This window comes from Leptosomus discolor, chromosome 1, assembly GCF_034619465.1.
Source record: "Leptosomus discolor isolate bLepDis1 chromosome 1, bLepDis1.hap2, whole genome shotgun sequence".
Classification (NCBI taxonomy): Eukaryota; Metazoa; Chordata; class Aves; order Leptosomiformes; family Leptosomidae; genus Leptosomus; species Leptosomus discolor.
The window spans coordinates 90,135,089-90,157,628 of record NC_141391.1 but is presented as its reverse complement, the minus strand read 5'-3'; positions in this window follow the sequence as shown (position 1 = coordinate 90,157,628).

Genomic DNA, 22,540 nt, shown 5'->3' with positions numbered 1-22,540 from the left:
TTTCTTCACTCAACTGAGATATGCAACAAGAAAAATACTGAGATGCAAAAGCTTTTTAACCAAGGCTCCTGAAATTCTCTCTCCCATGTAATTACCATAAAGTAAGCATCAATAGCAGTATATCTGACCTCCTTCATGGGCTATGAATCATGCTTCATCAAGTCCCAAATTCATCCTGTAAGACCACTGAAGCTGCTTATTAGATTTGAAATTAGGCTACCTGTGATTTGAAGTACAATGGGTGGAGAAAGACATCCACTTCTGGCTGCAGCTGTGCTGACTGGAGAGATGCCGCCTCACTCCCAGCTGATCTTTTCCACCTCCCTGGTGGAAAAATAACCTCCCTTTCCCTTCCTATCTGCCGGATGAGCTGTTCCCATGAACAGCCCCTTCTCCATTTCAACCAAAATTAGCTGGGGGATGTTTGAACACTTCTAATAGCGGATCTTCTTTAAGCACCTTCATCTGGGCTAAGGCAGGGTAGGAAGTGCAGAAAGGGCAATGACTCCAGAGGAGGGTGCCAGGCAGTAACCCTTCAGCCCCCATACTGCAGATGGAGGGGGATACCTCTGCTGCAGAACTGTGACTGCAGTGGGATGTCTTCCCAAGCTATATGGAAAGTGGCAGAAGTAAGAGGTGGTGCCATGTACCCTTCCTCCGTGACACACTTGGATTAGGAAATCCACCACCCTGAGTACAGGCTTCTCACCTTGCAATGCCCTAAATCACTCCCTTGCTTTGTAGAAGCAATGGTTTCTGGACTAAACCAGAAACTATCTTTTTGGGATGGTGTGAGTATAGTTTTCTCTGGCTCACATTGTTCCTGAATTTGCTTCAAGCCCTGACCAAAATCAGTGGACCTTCCCCCTTTAGCCACTGACTCTGCAGCGTATGAATACTCAGCCAGTGATCAGATCAGTCCATTAGTCTGATGGACTGCTAATTTGAAAACAAATCTTTTTCTTTTCTTTCCCCAGCAATTTCCTTGAGCTGATCATACATCTTGAGCCTTGCTTTGGGGAATGCTCACAGAGTAAAAACATGTGGCAGGGATGAAAGGATGGAAATGCCCCTTTCAGTCACAGGCAGGTCTTAGATCTGCTTGTGCTAATTGTGTTACTGCACTCCAGCTTAACATTTGAAGGGTTATGCTTTGCATACTTCATTTAATGTGGGAATAAAAGTTTGAAAGCCCTGATCTCTGAGTCACTCCTGCAAAAACAGTCACCATTAAGATCTAAAAAAGGTTTGCTGGAAGCTTTCTTGCCTGTACTAATAAAAAAGGTTTGAGTTGTACCAAGTGCAGTAACACAAATTTCAGTGGAGACCTACTGTGTGAATGAATCAGAAGTGTGAAGTGAAACATCCTCAGACCTTTAACAGATATGTGATACATCACTAAGGCAGAGAACTCTAATGTGAAAGGCAGAGGAAGTTTCCGTGACAAAGGATGGGCTCTAAACAGTAAGCAACAGCATCTGTTGGCTTATAATGGAGAGGTGCCTGAGGACTGGAGGAAAGCAAATGTCACTCCAGTCTTCAAAAAGGGCAAGAAGGAGGACCTGGGTAACTACAGACCGGTCAGCCTCACCTCCATCCCTGGAAAAGTGATGGAACAACTGGTTCTCAGTGCTCTCTCTAGGCATATCAAGGATAAAAGAGTCATTAGGAGCAGTCAACATGGCTTCACCAAGGGGAAGTCATGTTTGACCAACCTGATAGCCTTTTTTGAAGACATAACCAGGTGGACAGATGACGGTAGTGCAGTGGATGTGGTTTATCTTGATTTCAGTAAAGCATGTGACACTGTCTCCCACAGCATCCTCGCAGCTAAACTGAGGAAGTGTGGTCTAGATGATCGGGTAGCAAGGAGAATTGTGAGTTGTTGAAAGCACGAAGTCAGAGAGATGTCATCAAAGGGACAGACTCTAGTTGGAGGCCTGTATCTAGCAGAGTCCCTCAGGGGTTGGTACTGGGACCACTATTATGTGACCTGGACGAGGGAATAGAGTGCACTGTCAGCAAGTTTGCTGATGACACAAAACGGGGAGGAGTGGCTGACACACCAGAAGGCTGTGCTGCCATTCAGAGAGACCTGGGCAGGCTGGAGAGTTGGGAGGGGAGAAATTTAATGAAATACAACAAGGGCAAGTGTTGAGTCTTGCATCTGGGAAAGAACAACCCCATCTACCTGTATAGGTTGGGGACTGAGCTGTTAGAGAGTAGCGTAGGGGAAAGGGACCTGGGGGTCCTGGTGGACAGCAGGATGACCATAAGTCAGCAATGTGCCCTCATGGCCAAGAAGGTCAATGGCATCCTGGGGTGTATTAGAAGGGCTGTGGTCAGTAGGTTGAGAGAGGTTCTCCTCCCCCTCTACTCTGCCCTGGTGAGACCCCATCTGGAATATTGTGTCTAGCTCTGGGACCCTGAGTTCAAGAAGGACAGGGAATGGCTTGAAAGAGTCCAGCGCAGAGCCACAGAGATGATTAAAGGGGTGGAACATCTGCCTTCTGATGAAAGGCTGAGGGAGCTGGATCTCTTTAGCTTGGAGGAGACTGAGGGGTGACCTCATTAATGTTTATGAATATGTAAAGGGTGAGTGTCAGGAGGATGGAGGCGGCCTCTTATCAGTGATGTCCAATGACAGGACAAGGGGCAACAGGTGCAAGCTGGAGCACAGGAGGTTCCACATTAACATAAGGAAAAACTTTTGCACTGTGAGGGTGACAGAGCCCTGGAACAGGCTGCCCAGAGAGGTTGTGGAGACTCCTTCTCTGGAGACATTCAAAACCCGCCTGGACGCATTCCTGTGTGATCTACTCTAGGTGGTCCTGCTCTGGCAGGGGGGTTGGACTAGATGATCTTTAGAGGTCTCTTCCAACCCCCAACATTCTGTGATTCTGTGATCCTGTGTGTTTATACATACTCCAAGTGTCTGACTGCATGTAAGATAAGTGACTTTAAAAATAATTCTCATTTGTATAAAAATTAATGGTAATTCCTGTTCAGAAGCATCTTACTGAACTGACTGCAAATATACATGAGCTGTCATAGCACACTGATTGGTAGTACTGATTAGCAGTACCACAGGTCTTTAAGTAATCCAGCCACCAGGTGTTATTATTAATCAGCTTCTGATCATTCAGTTCTGAGTTTCATTAAATTATATTGGTAAATTTCTTGTGAAAATCTCGATTACTGGTCGGATGATGTATTTCCAGAACACCTTTTAATATACTGCAGTGTTTAAAGACATCAGTGACACTGAAAGGTTGAGAGCAGAAGGAAAGCTTCTCCTTTCAGGGATTTTTGTGTCCTGAGTCTGGATCAGAATTTATTCATATATCTAAAAATAAAAAGTTGCAGAACATCCATGGTCAAAAGCAGAACAGTAAACTTGTGGAAGAATGGGACTTTTAGTTTCCAGAATTTTCCCTCAATGAGTCAAATAACTATGCAAGTCTGAAATTAATTATGGTGTACTACTGAAGTTTAAAAACATTTAAATCATGGGAATTTTTTTGACACCTTCAGTGTGTCTTATCCCTTATACTGTATGTTATTTAATTACATTTACCTGCAAATCTAACATTCATAATCATGGTTTACAGAAGGCAACTTATGACATATCCTGTATGTGTTTTTCAGAAGACCTATAAAAATGATAAGCAATAATTTTCTGTATTTCCTTGACTTATATAATCTATATAAATTAGTTTTACACATATTAATGCTACTTAACTGTGTATACATTTGTACAATAGTTTATTACTAACAAAATTCAAATCCTAATTTAACTTTATTTTACAGGGAAAAGAGATAGAAGACATGGATCTCTAATACTGTTGTAGGAGAGAACTAGTTTTGAATTGTATCCTTGGCAATCATATTGTACAAAATAATTATGATGGAGTTTCATCTTTTGTATTTCTATCAGTCTGTTCATTCCTCTACTTGTTGCCAGAACTGAGCAGGAAGATGCAGTACTATCAGTCCAAGCCTGATCTAGAAATCAGGTCACATGGGTTATAAACCAAGAGTGAGCACTTCAGATTAAGTACAAGGTGATCTTTCATTTAATTTGTCACAGTCTGTCTAAAGTATCTCCCCTCACCTTGCTTCCCTGCCACTCAACCCTGTTTTCAAGATAACTGTTTAAGATCCTGGATGTTAAGCTTCAGTACTATCTCAACTGCTCCACAGCTCATCATAAGTCACTCCATAGAATGGATTTACTTGCTCAGAATAATTCAGTATCTTGCTTTTTTGTAGAAACTTGAAGTGCATAACAAAGCAGAATACTTGCTGAAAGTAAAGGAGCTCACCACAGCTTGATGGAATATGAAAAGTTAATGATGAATGAGGTACTAAGTAAGCTTCTGGATAAGACTAAATTGTGGTTAAAAGCAGCAATGTTTATTTATTATCAATCAGATCAGATATCAGCTTTGCTTTCATTCATTTTAACTTCAGCAGAATGAGAATCACGGATGAAGATTCCACTCTGAGGCAAACCAATAAGTCTGCTTCAGTGACATCCTTCAGGAACAAGGATACCAAGGGGAATCTGAGGGAATCTGAAATCACTCTTTTAAGTCGTCATAGGTGAAGGAAATCTTATAGGCTACAAGTCAATCTTCTAAGCTGGACTAGTTTAATCACTGCATCACAGGGATAAACAAAGTGGTTTTATAAAACTAACTTAAGTTAAAACAGTCTAATAATAAATTCTGTACTGATCAGCAATAAGAGATAACTTCTAAAATTCGTGTATCATATGAATTTGAAAAAAAATTGTATTTAAGTCACTCCAAGTAACATATCTGAGTCCAAGACATGTAAGAAAAATGAGCATATACAGCAAAAAAAAAAAAAAAAGTCTTACTGGAGTGCCCTGATTCAAAGAATGGGTGAGAAAGTGGATACCCAAAATATTAATATGTCCTCTCTCTACTTCTTCTTTCTATATACCATCCGTTACAAGTGTGAAAGCTGTGTGTTTTATTATCAATTTGGATATTTGCCCAATTTTGTATGATTTCAAAGGGTCCACATTAACTTCTGTAAGTTAAGCATCAGACTTATTTAAAAAATAAATTAATAAAACAATAAAGGCTTGCATACACAGAATAATTTCAATAGCTTCAAAAATTGGCAGTACCTTATGGTTTCATGAAATCCACAGTAGTTACCAATATCAAGTACTTTTTCCTTTCAGCACTGTATCTGTGTACCCCTATCTGCACAGCTGTGCTGTACATATCTGTTGCACAGAAGTTGACAGAATGGCAACTCCACCGACACCACTTTCTATTCTGCCTATGCAACTGATCTGAAAAAATCTAGATCTAATTTTCTTTTAAAAGTCTGAAATATTAGCTTCATTTATATCAAAGTATATTTTGTTACTGATTTCAGTGAGTCAGAATTTCACCAGAACAACATACATTCAAATATGTTACAATGATATATTTATGTTAAAACCTTCATTCAAAGTAAGACAAAATAGAAGAAGTGAGATTGTTTGTGCAATCCTGTGTCACTAGTTATAAAGATGTACGACAAATAAAATAGCACTGTCAGGCAAATTCACTGGTACTGAACTCTGCCTATTATAATGATTTATGGATAAATAAATAATTTTTTCTTTGCACTAAATAATCTTAAAATGTGTGTGAAAGTCTTGTCTTTCTATTGCTGATTACACTGGGGAAATCAAGTATACATTAAACTAGGTTATCATAATGATTAATCTACTGATGAAGTAATATTCAGCGAATTGTCTTAATCAATAAGCATTTGGAAATGCTGTGAGCACCATTTACTTCAAATGAGATTTCTAAAAGAAAACAGAAAACACTACATGGTTTGTTTTTTTTTTCAAATTTACTTGGAAAATTAAAGAGTTATTATAAACAAGGAATTTAAAACTCAAAAAAAATTTGTCTTCTCAGATCATAAGGTAGGTGTCAGTGTGAGACTGATGACAAATCTGGAATTTTACTTCCCTGTTTACAATAAAGTAACCATGTTAGAGTTACATGAAATACATATTACAGAAAAAAATTAACTGGTGCAAACGGGCAAATTTGCATCGACTTCAGATGGAAATCTTGTCAAAGCATTGTTTCTAGATCTTCTGTGCCTCTCCTGCACTTCCGAAATTGCTATGAAACCCATTGCAAATGCCATTTTCTGTGTATGCAAATTCCCAAATGTTTATACAGTGATTTTGCTTTTATACTACCACATTATACTTTAATGAAAGTTTACTTTCAAAATTATTTTATAATCTGAATTGTAAAGCTTACAGTGAAAGGTGCTGCATCAGCTCTTTGACGCTTGATACACTTCCTTGTAAATGCAACTGTCAGCTTTCAGGTGATAGCTTCTTGAAATTTAATGTCACCATCGAATTAAAAAATATGAAATGCAGGTAAGCCCAGACAATTTAGAACCATTATGTGCTCAGCAAGTTTGCATCAAACACAGAATAAAGGCTATCATAAAACCAAGCTGTTTTCTCCTTGGTAATGAGACCTTGCATTTGACCTGAGTTCCACCTGTCACAAAAAGCTGCACATGGAATGTTAGTCAAGGGAATATAAGACTCATTTTTGTACTAATTTAAAGCCTTGATGAGGTGAGGTTTTGCCTAGTTTTATGTACTCACAATTTGGGAACCTTCTATAAATTAAGCAAGCAAACAAAAGTTGATTCCACTTTAATTTCCATGTCAATGTTACTACTATTAGTACAGAAGAAGGCTGGCCAAGTGAATCCACTGCAAGCAAAGTGAACGCTTTCATCATAAACTTTCCTCTGATTTTTGTTGACTCTTTGGATATTTCAGTTTTCTAAAGCCTCAGCTGCTGCTATCATAATTGTCTCTTGTCAAGGGTTGAGGCTGGGCTAGCCACTAATGAATGACAGACACTCTATTAACCCCTCTCCCCTCCCAGAAGGGAAAGGGAAAGAGAGTAGTGGAGAGAGAGTCACGGGTTGGAAAGAAAACTAAAACAGCATTAATGAAACAAATATAAAATAAAATATAATAATAATAAAGAAAAATAATGAAATAGATACAAAAATACTGAGCCCAACCCCACCCCACCCCCAGATGAGGATATGTCACCACTGATATTGCAGGGCTTGCACTGGAGAATTCCCATACTGGACCCTGCAGCAGACAGGAGCTGGATACAGGAGCTGGATTCAGGAGCTGGATTCAAGTATGCACAGATCGGGATAAAGACAGAACGGATGGAGTCCTCCTCAGAATTCGGCACTGAAGAACAGAGCTTAACCCTCATGATCCCTCAGCTTTATACTGAACATGATGTATATGGGATGGAATACTTAGTTGGTCAGTTTTGGGTCACCTGTCCAGTTCACTCCTCCCTGCAGGTGTGACCTTTTTATTTGTGACCCTTTTCACTTCCTGGACCCCAACATGGAGTACATATTTTAGCCTTTATATTTAGTGTAGACTTGAGGGTAAGACATGTAAAAGCTGGAAAACAAAGAGATAAATGAAAAGAAGAGAACTTTTTTTTATTTTTAAAGATTCCCACTATTAAAGAGAAAGTGTACAGCACACAAGAAATGAGAAAGAAAGTGGGAAAAGCACAATTTATATTTCCATTCATTTTAGTTTGACAGTTGGCAATGACTGACTACAGGTAGGAATACATAGCCTTTTTCTGTTTAAGGAAACAAGTGATGGGTCCTCTATGAATTCTGCCACGCTAAAACGTCATCCTATCCCACGGTGTGAAGTTTGGTGTTTTAAACATTGGAGTCTATTCACAATAGGATATATCTTCTTCCTGAGAATATCTCAGGTCTGTCTGTTTTTTCCACTCTGATATACATCAGACCTTTTTCTTCTGTTCTTACTGCAATAGGTTAAATTCAAAGAACCGGTATGTAAGAAACTTCTTACCATAGTATGCAGGTTGATCCACTGTGAAGTACATACTTGCTGATTGATCAACAGCTTAGTCTGTACATTGAGGTGCATAGGATCATGCCCACACAGTGATGGATTTAAAAATGCCAGCAGTTGAACAAGAGCTTCATCCAGCAGACCACTCTCATGAGGAGGAGTAACCCATGCAGAAATTTATCCTTTTACACCTGGAACTGGCATAATCCTCTATAACCCAAAGGAGAGCATAAACTCCTATTTGGTTGTAATGTTGCTTGCACAATAAGGGTAAAAACTGAGCCTTTGTTGCTACAAAAGCATTCCAAGTTCTGCTGGACAATTCAATTCTTGAAGAAAAAGAAGCAGCACCTTTCAACATCTTCTCCTGAATAATAGCTAAGCATTTGTAAGGTTATTTTTCTAAGTTCATCTGTCACAATTTAAATTAATGTTATTAATGAAAGCATTACTTGGAATGGCATAACTCAGTTGAAGCTTATTTTTTGAACAAAAAGATTTTCAAAGATATTTCAATTCATAAATCTATCCAAATCCAAAATTATCTTTTCATGAGCAATATCCATGATGTTTTTCAGGCTATCACCAAAAAACACCTTGTCTCCATCCCTCCCTTACCTCCTTCCTTCCTTCTTTCCCTCCTTCCCTCCCTCCCTCTCTCATTCACTTTCCTTCTCTTCTTCCCTTCCTCTTTCCCTCTCCCTCTCTCCATACAGCTCTGCCACACAAAACAGAAACACCATAAAACATTCTTCTGTATTCCTTTGTTCTGCATTTCAGGAACATATATACAACTGTGCTACTGACCAGTTGCCTTGGAGATAGCAATTGGATTGCAGTCTAATTTTATGTGCCACACATAAAATGTGCTGAAAGTACGTTAAATAGACATGCAGAATGAAAACGAAAGTTACCCATCTACTCTGTCCAGAGGATTAGGAAAGTAGGGGACAGTGGAGAGGATAAAGGACAGCAACAGAAAAGTTGCTGTGGTATAGACACGAATCTCAGAAAATTGAAATGTTGGAGATTGGTGTCTACCTTGCAGGTAGCAGTGGCTGGTGCAACTGATTAATCTGTTAATTAATTAATCTAAATCTATCTTTTAATTATTAAAACAAAAATGGAAGAACATCTTACCTGTCTCGAACAAAATAATGGTAAATCAGTTACAACTCAGCAATATCCTTAGTTTAATCTATATGTAATTCTACAATTTTCCTGGAAAATGCTTTCAAAACTCACCAAGAAAGGTTTTAAATAGAGGAAACCTTATTACTTCAATCCATATAATTTATTCTGGAAAAAAAAACCTCTATGTGAATTCCTATTTTCACTACAGCCAGTATGCTTACTAAGTTTGTAAGGAAAAATACTATTTTAGGATTTTTTAGTGTGATTGCATGGCCAGATAAAATGTTACTTGTTTTTACAGAACCAGACTGCAGGGAGGAAAATACTAGCAGCATTTTTTCATTATGGATTTATAATTACTGGCAATTATGGTCAGTTTTTTTCTGACTGTGTGGTTGTAGCTACAAACACCACTTCTATCTATGTAATAAAATTTAATGTAACTAATACAAGACTAGTTTGGTGGGGCTTTTTTTTCCTGGTTGTGTGTTTGCAGTAGAAAAGGCAGGGTATAGGATATTCTGTGTCCTGTGCAGGACAAAGGAATATACTTTTTACAGCAGCTTTGGTGAAGAAACATAATATTTTTGTTTGAATCTCTGCCAACACTAAATAAATAAATATTTTATCAGTTTAAAGAAATAAAATACCAGGATGTAGAGTTATTTTAATGTAAGACTCTAGCAAAAATAAAACTCAATGGTTATGGATATCCAAGCAAATGTCTGTCTTTGATGATAAGGAAATGGTAGTTCATATTAATGGAATACCAATCTGGTGCTGAATACTCATCTAGTCATTCTCACCTCCTACTTTCTGTCATCCTCCTTTAATGGCACATTCAAGGAAAGGATTACATAAAAGAAGTTTATTATAAAATAGGATAGAATGAGTCACCAAAGGATACTTAAAATCACCCTGTCCAAGAAGGTGGTGATGTTGTCCTACTTAATTTGCTTGCTTATAAATTATGTCTACTATGCTTAAAGGACAAGTATAATCCAGTTCCAGGTTTATGCTGGTGAGCCAATCTATATTTACTCCACTGTGCAACCTATATTTACTCCATGTGCAGGTAACATTAGATACTCATCGTGCCTTAAAGGATTATGGTCTTAAAAATAATGGTTCTGAATCAACACTGCACTTCAGCAAATCTGAAATTTGTCAGTGGAAATGACTCACATTTTTCAAGTTAGGAACAGACGAAGCATTATCCTTAGACCAAGGTCTCTGCAAAGGACCAGCTCTCTGCTTCCACCAGAATTTCATGAAATTAATTATTTTCTCTTTTGTAAATGAAAGTTGTGTGCAATAAAAATGAGATAGGATGCTTGCTTCATTCAATGTGCAATATTAACTTCGTACAAGTGAGATGTTAAGAAAGGAATGCCATCTAGGAATCAAAAGATGACATTTGTTTAAGAGATCAGCTTTTCTGGAATAAAAGATATAATGTGCTGCCTACAATCAAGGTAAATACTCTTCATTGGAAAGGAGAATTCAAACAGAGTTGACATGCAATTAAAATTTTATAAGCACTAAAATATACTCACAATGAGTCAGAGGAACAGCGGATTTGTCTTTCAGTTACTCCACTAGTTGTCTAAGTTATGATACTCCATTCTTGCTAAACACTATTATGTTAGAAAAAAATCACCCTGGCACTATGATAGCTTGGATGCTAATTTTTGAAGGGTTAAATTGTTGTTCTATTATGATTGATAGCTATAAATAGACTAAAGTAATGTATACCTTAGTGTGTATATCTTGTCAAAGGTATATCTTATTATTCTTTATAGGCCTGAATATTCTTTAGAGGCCTTGCTTTTGCTGTCCACTCCTGTGTCTAATCTAGTAAAAAAAAACATTGTAAAGTTATACATACCATGTTTTTATAACACATACCTTTGCTGCAGTAAATGTCTTATTTAGGTATTCAGAGTGGATGAAGAACATTTAAGTATAGATGCATGTGGTTAACTGAAGGGGTTGTGCTACTTTGGAGGGGTCCACATCTCAAATATGGCAGTTACAGAAATTTGTACAGAAAACATTTAGCCATAGAAAATGTTAATAATGCAATGCCATTTACATAGGCTGGCATTTGTGAAAAAGAATATGCATCTGTGTGAATGGTAGTCGTGCATATTTTAAACTGTATTTCAATGTCTATTATCATCCTGAGCTATTTTCTTTCTCTACAGCAGCTCTTAAAAATATCTTCTGTTCTTAGATCCCATGAAAGAAAACAGGCTCCATGATATCAAAGGCCAACTCTGAATAGATTTGGGGAGCTGTTTTTTTTTCCCTTTGGATAACTTGCAGATACAAGAATAAAGCTACTCCAAGCTAACATCCCTTGATCTCAATTTCAGGCTGAAAATCTAACAGGAACAGAAACAGTTCTATGTTTTCTTTTCTTCTTTGTTTTATTTTGGTCAAACACAATATCAGAACCCAAGTGTGTACATTCTATGAAAGAATACCACTGCTAAATCTATAAGAGGATTTATGCCCCCTCGTTTTGCCTAGCTTCCCGAAAATTCAGATGATCAAAAAACATTCTCCCCTGTGATGAAGAGAATTTGAACTCTTATTGTCTAATAGGCAAATACTCTGCATTATATTTTCTGTCATGGGATGCAATTTTTCTCTCTGTAATTGTCCCATTTTACATAACAAAATGAACATTTTTTTGGCAGACACAGAAGAAGTTCCATATAAAAATGATAAGGTTTCATCCATCTGAAAAATGTTAATGGATGTACTTTGATATAGGAGGAAGCATAAATTGATTAATGGGTCTTAATAACACTCCTAAATAGGCCAGAATAGCACTATTTAACTCTCAAGAAAGAAAGGCCTTGCTGATTGGAAGCAGTCAAAAATAGGTTGCAAAATACTGTTCAAAGATGGTTTCAATGCAAGGAATCTAAATGAGGTAAACAATAGACTTTTGAGGGAACTCAGTATTTCAGTAATGAAACATATCATCATGGTGAACTCACGCATTTCGGTGAATGGTGTTTAAGGCAGAGTCCAAATGGAAAAAAACCCTCATTGATAAGAATAATACTCCTAAATCTTAGAGAGAAAAAAACAGCATTCTACTTGACTCTTCCTGCTATCTAAGCTATTTTGGCAGCACAGTATGTCTTTGGGAGAATCCAGGATATAACTTCTACTCATTCATGCGACTCAAATTGTGATTTTCGAATTTCTTAGATGGAAAAATATCTACAAGTTGGTATTACAATACTAAATCTTCATTGAACTTCTTGCATCAGTCTACTGTTTACTCACAAAGACTAGTTAAAAGATGAAAAGTTACATTATAAATAAAGGCATAAGAATTATTGTATGTTAAAGAAAAATACCAAAACTGTTCTAGGTTATAAACCCTCAGAGAAGTAAAATAATTTCATTTGGATTTTAGATGATGGTTTATTTGTCTACGAAAATATTTATGAAACAGAATATTCACAAAGGCAATCCTTCTTCTCATAATTCACAAATGTGCTGAAGTTATTCCTTCTGCATTATTATTCTCTCAGTAAAAAACAATGGTGGGCTAAGACCAATTGTTATATCTGGCCAATTAGATACCACAAGTAGTAAGTAATACCAACAGTACAGTAGAAGAGAATTAATAAAAAATATGCCATACTGTAAATCTTACATTTGGAAAAAAAAAAAAAAATCAATGAGAGAATAGAAAATAGTTAATAATTTTGCTTAGATCGAGTTGCATTTGTAAACAATTTGTTTGTGGAGTTAGAATATTTTAATATTGGGACAATTTAGTTACAATGAACAATTTGGACAGACGAATGTCAAAACATGAAAAATTGATAGGTAAAAGTGGTGAAGTTCAGCAATTTTTATCTTCTCCAAAGTCAGTCAAACTATGTGATTTATCTTTAATCTGTCAATTAGTGTTTTACAGTTCTACTTGCTGCTTTCTAAGTAAACTTTCACTGTTTCATTTTCTCTTTACATTTTTGCTTACGTCAGCTGGGATGATTGATAGACCTGGTGCTTCAAGGCTGTCACTGTTTAACTTTATGAAGGACAAAGAAAATAGTGATGCTTGATACTGAACAGACAAACTGTTCTTAGAGGAGTCATTCAATTTTTGTGATAATTTAATAAAAATCTGAAGTGCTGAAACATTAAACAGAACTGTTCATAAATGATAACTTTATTGCTGTAAGCTATAACTTTATGAAGTTTCTAATTGTTAAGATGCTCCCTGATACAAGTCTACTAACAACTTTTTCCAGTTACTGCCTTTAAAATATATATTTCCACCAGATCTTCTCTCAAAATTTCTGTGGGCAGGTTTAGATGATCTCTTTTTATTCAGACAGGGCACATGCAGACATAGTTTCTGAGCTATACGCTGAGTAATACTGAAGGATTTTAGTGGTCTGACGAGACAACAGAACTGGTCTGGGAAATATCAGTATAGAAAAGTCACAGTAAAACATAATAATAAGTAGAAGGCTAAGTCCATTTTGTATTCCATATCATTTTCTTTTCGTTTTCTCTTTTTTATTTTTCCTTTTTTCTTCTTCCTTTTTTCTTCGTATTTCCTTTTCCTTCTTCTTCTTGTTTTTCTTTTTCTCTTTCTTCTTCATAATTTTCTTTTTATATTTCCTTTTTATTTCTTTCTCTGAATTTTTAATTTTTTTTTCTTTTTCTCTTTATTTTCCCTTTCTGTTTTCCTCCTCCTTCTGTTCCTCTTCCCCTTCCCATCTTCTCCTTCTTCTCCTTGAATACCAAACTTTACTATTAAAAACAGATGATTATATAATATATATAATATATATAATGAATATAATCCTTATATGTATAATTATAATATCTTCATCACATGTAACAATATGTGATGAATCTTCTGCACACTAGGAAACTTTGCTACTGTTTTTTTTATAGCTCACTGTTTATAGAACAAGACTTCCCAAATTTAAAGTAAGCAGACCAGTACTGAGATATGAGACACTATGGTAACAGTGTTTGTCAAATTCTAAACATGGGTCACCCACGGTAATCAAACAGATCGTGTAGGCTGTAATGAGATAGAATCTTACTGGAAGAATAATTAAAACAGGAGAGTGTGATATATACTTTATATATATAGAAAACTTTAGCAAAATGTGGTATGAAGAATAATTATACACAGAAAAATCAAAGAGATTCTGGAAATTATGCATTACTTTGGGTAATTCTAGAAACTCTAGAGGCCAACTGGATGAAGTTTAACAACTCCAAGTGCCATGTTCTGCCCTTGGGTCACAGCCCCATGCAATACTACAGGCTTGGGGAAGAGTAGCTGGAAAGCTGCTGGCAGAAAAAGCCCTGGGGATGCTGGTCAACAGCTGATTTAATATAAGCCGACATTGTGCCCAGGTGGTCAAGAAGGTGATCGATAGCATCCTGGCCTGTATCAGAAGTAGTGTGGCCAGCAGGACTAGGGAAGTGATTTTCCTCCTGTACTTGGCACTGGTAAGGCCACACCTTGAGTACTGTGTTCAGGTTTGGGCCCTTCACTACAAGAAGGAGATTGAATTGCTGGAGAGTGTCCAGAGAAGGGCAATGAAGCTGGTGAAGGGTTTGGAGGACAAGTCTTATAAGAAGCAGCTGAGGAACTGGGGTTGTTTAGTCTGGAGAAGAGACTGAGGGGAGACCTTGTCGCTCTATAAATATCTGAAAGTGAGTCTTGGTCTCTTCTCCTAAGTATCAAGTAAAAGGACAAGAGGAAACAGCCTGAAGTTGCACCAGGAGAGGTTTAAATGGGACATTAGGAAAAATTTCCTTACTGAAAGGGTTGTCAAACATTGGAACAGGCTGCCCAGGGAAGTGGTAGAGTCACCATCCCTGGAGGTATTTAAAAGTGTAGATGTGGTGCTTAGGGACATGGTTTAGTGGTGGACTTGGCAGTGTTAGTTTAATGGTTGGCTGGTCCTGATGATCTTAAAGGTCTTTTCCAACCTAAATAATTCTGTCTTACCATGATTCTATGACTCCAGGCTCTGGATGGAGTTCTTCATCCAAAGTGTTATTACTTGTTGTTTTCAAGAATGTGAGTATTAACTATGTCTTCAAGCTCCTGCTACAACAGTAGTTCTATAGTGAATCCTTACCACTGAACCTAGAGTATAATATACCATGTGTTGAATCACTTGCAACTGTGTTTAACTCATGGGTAGTCCCATGGGGTGGGAGTTATAAAGAACTCAGTGCTAGTCTGTCTCCTTTTGCCATCAGTGAGATACACGTGATATCAAATGGAGTGCTTCTTAAAACGAAAAGCTAACAAAATCACATTGCTTCTAGCAACATCACTATGACCTTTGATGACCTACATACAATTCTTTGCCTAAAAAAAAGTAACTGGTTTTGGGTTTTCCTCATGATATAATAAGGTAATTTTCTCCTTCTTCCCATTGCAAGATAAACATAATTCTAGAAATCATTTCCCAGGTTTAACCATAGGTACGGCAACATAAACATTCATCGTTTCACAAATCATGAGTATGTCTTATTAAATATTTTAGTAGCATAATTTAATTTAATTTAATTTTTCTTGCCAATGTCCTTTCAGAGGATTCTCTTCTGGCTTTCCAGAAAAGAAGTTGTGATTGCTACATTGAGTTGAAAAGACTGGATTCACCCAGAATATATTCTGAATTTTTTCATTAACCTCTGCCCAACCGGCATGATGATCAGTTGCAATTATGTCTTCACTAAGGTGATAGACACAAACATATTTTGTTAAGGTTTTTATTTAAATTATTTTGTGTTGTCTCAAAGCTGGAACCCAGCACTGGAGTACTATGGTAATGCCACTGACTGTGCTGAAGTCCCTGGAAAAGAAGAAATCATTGTGGTTGCCATCCCTTCTCTCTTTTTCTAATACCTGTGAGGTCATAATTGTTTTAAGCACCAAAGCTCTTCTAAGTATGCAGAGGGTTGCCCAATACCACAGAAAAATGAAAAAAATCAAAACAGAACAAAATCAAACTTGGACCACAGGCAAGGAAACATGGTTGCTACGAAGTTTTTTTCCTTGTTATTCTTTACACAATGAAGCATCATAGGAAAAATGGACTGTAGCTGGCAGTTGGCCATCGAAGAAGAGAAATTGACCCTCGTGATCCTTCAGTTTTATACTGAATATGACGTATATGGGATGGAATACTCTGTTGGTCAGTTTTGGGTCACCTGTCCAGTCCGTTCCGCCCTGCAGGTGTGACCTTTCTCGTGCTTATGACCCTTTTCACTTACGGCACCCTAACATAGAGTAGAGGATTTATCAGTGACCTTGGTTGCTATAAGAACAAGTATAAGCAAGGTCCTCTCTGCATCCCATTCCTTGGTACTAACTATAAACATCAGGCCTTATCACTGCTAGAAGCAGTCACTGTCTGCAAAAACATGCTGCTGTTTTTCAGAAAGTGCAGTTACTTAGAAAAGATTTAACTGAAAAGTAAAAGCACTAAAACAGAATTTGTTCTGGTTTAGCCCAAACCAAGACAAACTGTAAGGCAAATAAACACAGTCAAATGTTCTTGTTATTAGATATGTCAAGTTCACTAAATTTCACCTGTTTGCATAGGCCCTGAAGTTACTATCTGTGTTCAATTGCTGCCATAGACTTTAGTATAGGCTGAATCACTCTGACCAGAAATGTTCAACGCATCCTTCACCTAGAGAGCTGAGGAAGTCAGATAATACATTACAGCAGAACTGAACATGTGTTTAGGACGTCATTTACAATAATCAATGAAACAATTGTTTTGCTGCTGTATTCACGAGTATATTACATTGCACTATCCTCCTGGATAATGGATGTTCTTTCCACTCTTGGGTAAGCATACGGAAGGCTACTTAACCTCTGATTCTCTTATTATTAGGTTTACAGTGGAACAGTGAAAGGAGTTTTAGTAGTTATGGATGGTTCATGAAATTTGTAAGTGCAACTACTTAATGGGCTGATGCAAGCCTGAAAAATTTACTCTCAAGTCTTATTTTTGCTGTGGAAAAAAATGTGACTATCAAATATCTTTGGAGAGATGTACTGAAGAAACTGACTTACAGGACTTCAGCAAAATGCAAGAGATGTACTGATTGCCCAATAGTACCTTGCAGGAGGTGAGGACAGACTTTCATGTGACTTTAGAAGTCTATTTACAGAGCTGGAGAACTAGCACTTATTTGCATTTTTTAAAATTCCTCAGAAAATTGCAGAGGCCAATCTGTATGTGTTTTTCTTATAGGAATTGCTCATTTTCCTTCTTAAAATAATACTTGGATGAATCACAGTAAGATGACAATATGACTGACCAATCTTGCATCCAAGTATTGTGCAGAATTTGTTATACAACCTTGAATGTTTAGCTACGAAAGTAGCTCTTTACTTTTCCACATACCATTCAGACTATATACATTCTCTCTATCATCAGAAACCATCCTAAAGATACAGCATAATCAGTGCGTACTTTTACCCTTACAGAACACGGCTACATAGGTGATTTCTAGATGGAACAAGAGCAATGTAACTGGACTCAGTTTTCACACAAATCACCTCCGAACAGGAAATGTAACTCCCTTATTCATAATACATGTAAGGCTCATCATTGAACAATCTGGGTTAAAGAAATGAGCTATTCCCAAGTATGCGTAAGGAGATGTGTAGTAAGGTATAGATTTAAGAATAATTCTATTTGCCTCCAAAATTATTTGTTCAGGGTTAGAAGGAAATGACTATGAACCTTCATAAGTATCTTCATGATAATGATCGTATTAAAAGGCATACTGTATCAGAAACATTATGTTGAATATATTTTGTATGATCCAGGGCATGATGTAAATTTATACACACACACATATATATGTATGTATATACAAAAAATGCATACATTGTTTATAATGAATTATGATAGCCTGAGAAAAATTTTAAAAAGTTTTATATTGAATAACATATGATTTCTTTAACTAAATGGAACAGGAGGGAAGTTTAATCAGAAAAGCAATACATATCTTGTTACAATCATCGTCATGGCTGGACTTGCTCCACTGTCTGGTCCTGAGGAGCTGGTGCTGGAACCAGGGCTGAGTAGAGAGGATCATCTCGGCCTTACAGTAACACTCTGCCTAATGCAGCACAGGATGCTGTCAGCCAGCCTTCATTTCTGTAAGGGGACATGGTGCCCACCAGCCCATGGTCAACATGGTGTCCACCAGCCCTCTAGGTACTTCTCTGCAAGGCTGTTTTTCAGCTAGCGTGTAGTGGTGCCTGAATTTATTCATTCCCAGGTGTAAGACTTGGTTTTTGCCTTTGTTGAATTTCATGAGGTTCCTCCTGGCCCATTTTTCCAGCCTGCTAAGGTTTTCTGAATAGCAACACAACCATCTGATATACCAACTAATTCTAATTCTGTATCATCTGAAAATTTGCTGAGAGTGCACTCTATATACGTATGTAAAAAATATATATGTCAAAAATATATACAATATATATGTAAAAAAGAGTTTGGTTGAAAATTTACCAATATAATTGCAAAGTCATACATAGTTCTACCGCCTTTGAAGTTTTAATTTCTCTAGATATTAGTTGCTTGAAATTTATTCAAATTTTAAAGGTAGAAGCTGCTAAACCTATGTTTTTATTATTTATCATACAAATAATCTTGCATTGACTTTGAGTAATAGCATCTATAAAACAGCTCCATTTATTTAGTTAGATTACTTGGTGAGTAAAAGAATTAGATCTTAGTCATTATGCGCAAAGGTTTCAGAATTAGCTATACACTATTCAGTCTCAAAAGTACTTTCTTTCACACACTAGACGTACAATTTGTTTTCCCCTCTCCTGTACAGTATGTTATTTGACAAACATTAAGGTGTTTTAGTGTAAACTGACATTGATATTATATGCTACAAGAAGTGAAATTTTCTGTGAAAGTAAAATTTCCTCCACAGAGATGCAATAGTTCTTATGGACAGGAATTATCACAGGTACTTCTGTACTAGTAAGTTAATGAGCATCAGGGAATACTTCCAGGAACTAGAACTTCTTAATAGCCTATTACTTCTGAAAATTTTAAGAATGATCCCAGAAATAATTTACTGCAGAGACAACTACCACTCTGAAAACAATTTCAGGGCGTGATGTTGGCAGCAGTACAGTTCAAGGCCGATTCCCAGAGGGCAATTTGGATGTCCACACCCCATTTTGGAGAAGAAGGAACAAAAGAATATAAACATGAGACATTTCTCAACACTTAAGACCAATGCCAGGGAACAACCCTAGGCATGTTTAGTTTCGTAGGATGAATAAGAGAGTCATGGACCAGGAATCCCATTATGGTGATCTCCAAAGTAGGCACAAGTTCCAGTGTCCTCATTGTGCTAGTCAGAGCACTTCATTTTAAGACTGTGGGTAATCCTATTGTTTGTTTGGACAACTCAAGTTTAAACATTGCTGTATGTAAAACTGGAGTTACATGTTTAAAGGGACTTTTTACCTGTAGAGATTTGAGAACCAGGCAGTGCATTAAGCAATAATTCTATAGTAATTAGCATGCAGCAATTAATGCAATCAGACAAATAAAAAAATGTATTTATGGTTCTGTTGCTGTCTGAAACACAGTTTTTACGTTTGATCTTTAGGATTTTTTTCCCCTTTGACCGTACTCTGTTGTTCATTCTTGTCATGCAAACTGTTAATCTCTCCTCTCCTTCAAAAATGCCTTTACACTTAACAAAGAATCCAATATTTGTAACAGAAACAATCTGACAGCAGTTAAAACTCCAAGTCAGGACCTCCTATTCCAGTTTATTGCAAAACTAAGGACTCCTCGGGCCCCTCTTCCATTTATTCTTTTGTTGTTTGTTTTTTTTTTTTCCCTGGGTTTGAGACCTATGTATTTACCCACAATTACACAAGCTAGAAGTCTTTCTCACACATATAAATTTATGCGTAAACTTATGCGTAAACTTTCCTTTATGCATAGAGGTTTTCTACCCATTAGAAAGCATCACAGTGATTGTCCAAGTCAATGAAAAGAGAAGTTATGTTCTATAATACTCCTAAAATGCTGGACAGGTTATTACTAAAGAGAATGCACTTGATTTTCCATGGACAGTTTAAGAGAATGATAATAATACAAGTATGACAAAAACATTAGGTGGTGCATGCACTTCACCTTTAACTATGCAAACAGCTTAGGAAAGATGTTAGAATTATTCATCCTAAATATATTGACTCGGTGTAATTCTGTCCCTGAGCTCAAATTCAACTGGAGTTGTGTATTAAAATCTAATGGCTGAAGATGTTTTTGTTTTTACCCATGCACACTGCTCAGATGATGGTTGTTGCTTTTCACAGGATAACATGCCTAAAGAGTGTTTGCAGAAGATCCTACACGTCAGTTTTTCACCTACTGTATTAAACTGAGCTGAAAATCAGACTTGTTTTGCCTTCATGTGCTGAACTGAATATTACAGTGATTCAGGGATTATTTCATAACTATTCAATCCCTCCCATCTCAAGGGCATCGGTTTACATTGGAGCAACAGGGTGATGGCTCAAGGCACAAGCTTGCTTCAGCTGTCTGATTTCAGTCTCTCATCATACATGAGACAGGGTCCAAATGAATATTCATTTTCTTTACCTGTGCTACTATTTTACAGCTGTTGGAAATCCTCTGTGGTACTCATCAGTGGTGCTAAAAAACAACTGAATCCCCTTCTGTAACTTTCATATTGAAGCAAAGTGAAAAAGAATAAACTATTATTGTCATAAATTCAGTTGTTTGGAACCTTTGATTACACATGATTTATCAATTGTTTGACTAAAGAAGTCTTCACGACGTTTTCTTTGTGGGAAGAAAAAAAAAGGAAAGGGAGAGAAGTGAAGTCAGAGCAAATCAGTTGTCAGGGACTGGCAAAAGCTGCAGGAGCTAGTCCCTGAGGGCCAGGGAAAAGGAGTCGCGGGTGGCTCTGCTGTTGGCTGGGCAGCACCTGCACCCAGGGGACCGTTTGTGAGCATCAGGCAGCAACTAGGTCCATGCTTAGTGAGGATACAAGCAGCATCTCAGGAACAGGGCTGGAGACTGTCCCTCCTGTGGCATCACTGGGACAGGGCTGATGGCCCCGGGGGCCTGACAGGGGGTCTTGGGCTGTGGACTGGGTGGGGGGAGCCCCAGGGAAAGTGTCAGGGAGGAGCTGGGCTGGGACCAGACCAGCTAGAGCCTTCGGGGCCTAAAAATCTGCTTTTTTTCTTTTCTAGGTGAGGGACAGCTAAACATTGTTCATAATTTTGTGACCAGGGCATTTTTGACAGGCATGGTAATGTGCTGCAGCATCTTTTTAACTTTGAAAGAAAATGGGGGTGAGCAGGGGAGGGAACTTGTTTAGGGAGCATGTTTGTATCACCTCTCTTTTTGCATCCTTGCAAAGGTTTTCATCCAAAGTCTATCTATCACTTTGAATGAGGGTGACCAAAGACTTCAAATTGGTCTTCCCCTTTTCTAGACATTTGCTCTCAAATCTGTTTTCTGCATGCCTTGTCAGAAGAAAGAAAGAAAAAATGGACAAATCCTCAGGCTTTTGTTTTGACATGCAGCGGCTCCTGCTAGTTCAGTGGTTTCAATCCAAGAGAAATGAGGGGAAAGGAAATGTGGGAAACTCAGATGGAAAGCTGCAAAATGGATGTATTATGATTTGTATATCAATAATTAGAAACTAAGCAGAACAGATGACAGAATGATCAGAGAGGACAGAGAGGAGAGAGTATTGCTTCTGTGCATGCAAACACAGGCATCTTTATTCTGCTACAGAAAAGAGGAGAAAAATAACTGCTGTATGAATGAGTATTACTCAGGAAAATTGTTAGCTGAGAAGGGGATTTGAGGATGCAAATTACGGCAGACAACAGAGGGCCAGAATATCACAATTCGAGGTTTCTTAAATTTGACTAAGCACCACAGCTTCTGCGGGAAACTCATTTTCAGACTATGCCTGAGGTTGTACTGAAAGATCAGAAAACCTGCACATCATGCATGGAACAGGAAAGCCCAAGGATGTCAGAGGAAACTGGTATTCACAAACTAGGATGTACTGTGGGAAGGCTTTACCCCAATATTGCAGCACTTCAGTCAAATTCTTTTGCTAGAGCACAGAAGCAAAAAAGATAACAGCAAGAAGTTAAATGTGGGAAGGAACCCCGTTCTTCACCTTTGCTTTCTTTGTTCAGATTGCAAAATAATCTAATGAGCAACTCAAGAAGATAGGAATGAGTTTTCCAATATTACTTCAAAAAGCAGTGAAGAAGAAGGTAGTAAATATATTAAATCAGGGAAAGTTAAAAGAACAGAAAAGAAAAATTAGTGAATACAAACTGTGACACTTATCAGCAATAATAATGTGGGAGAAAGGGCAAATGTT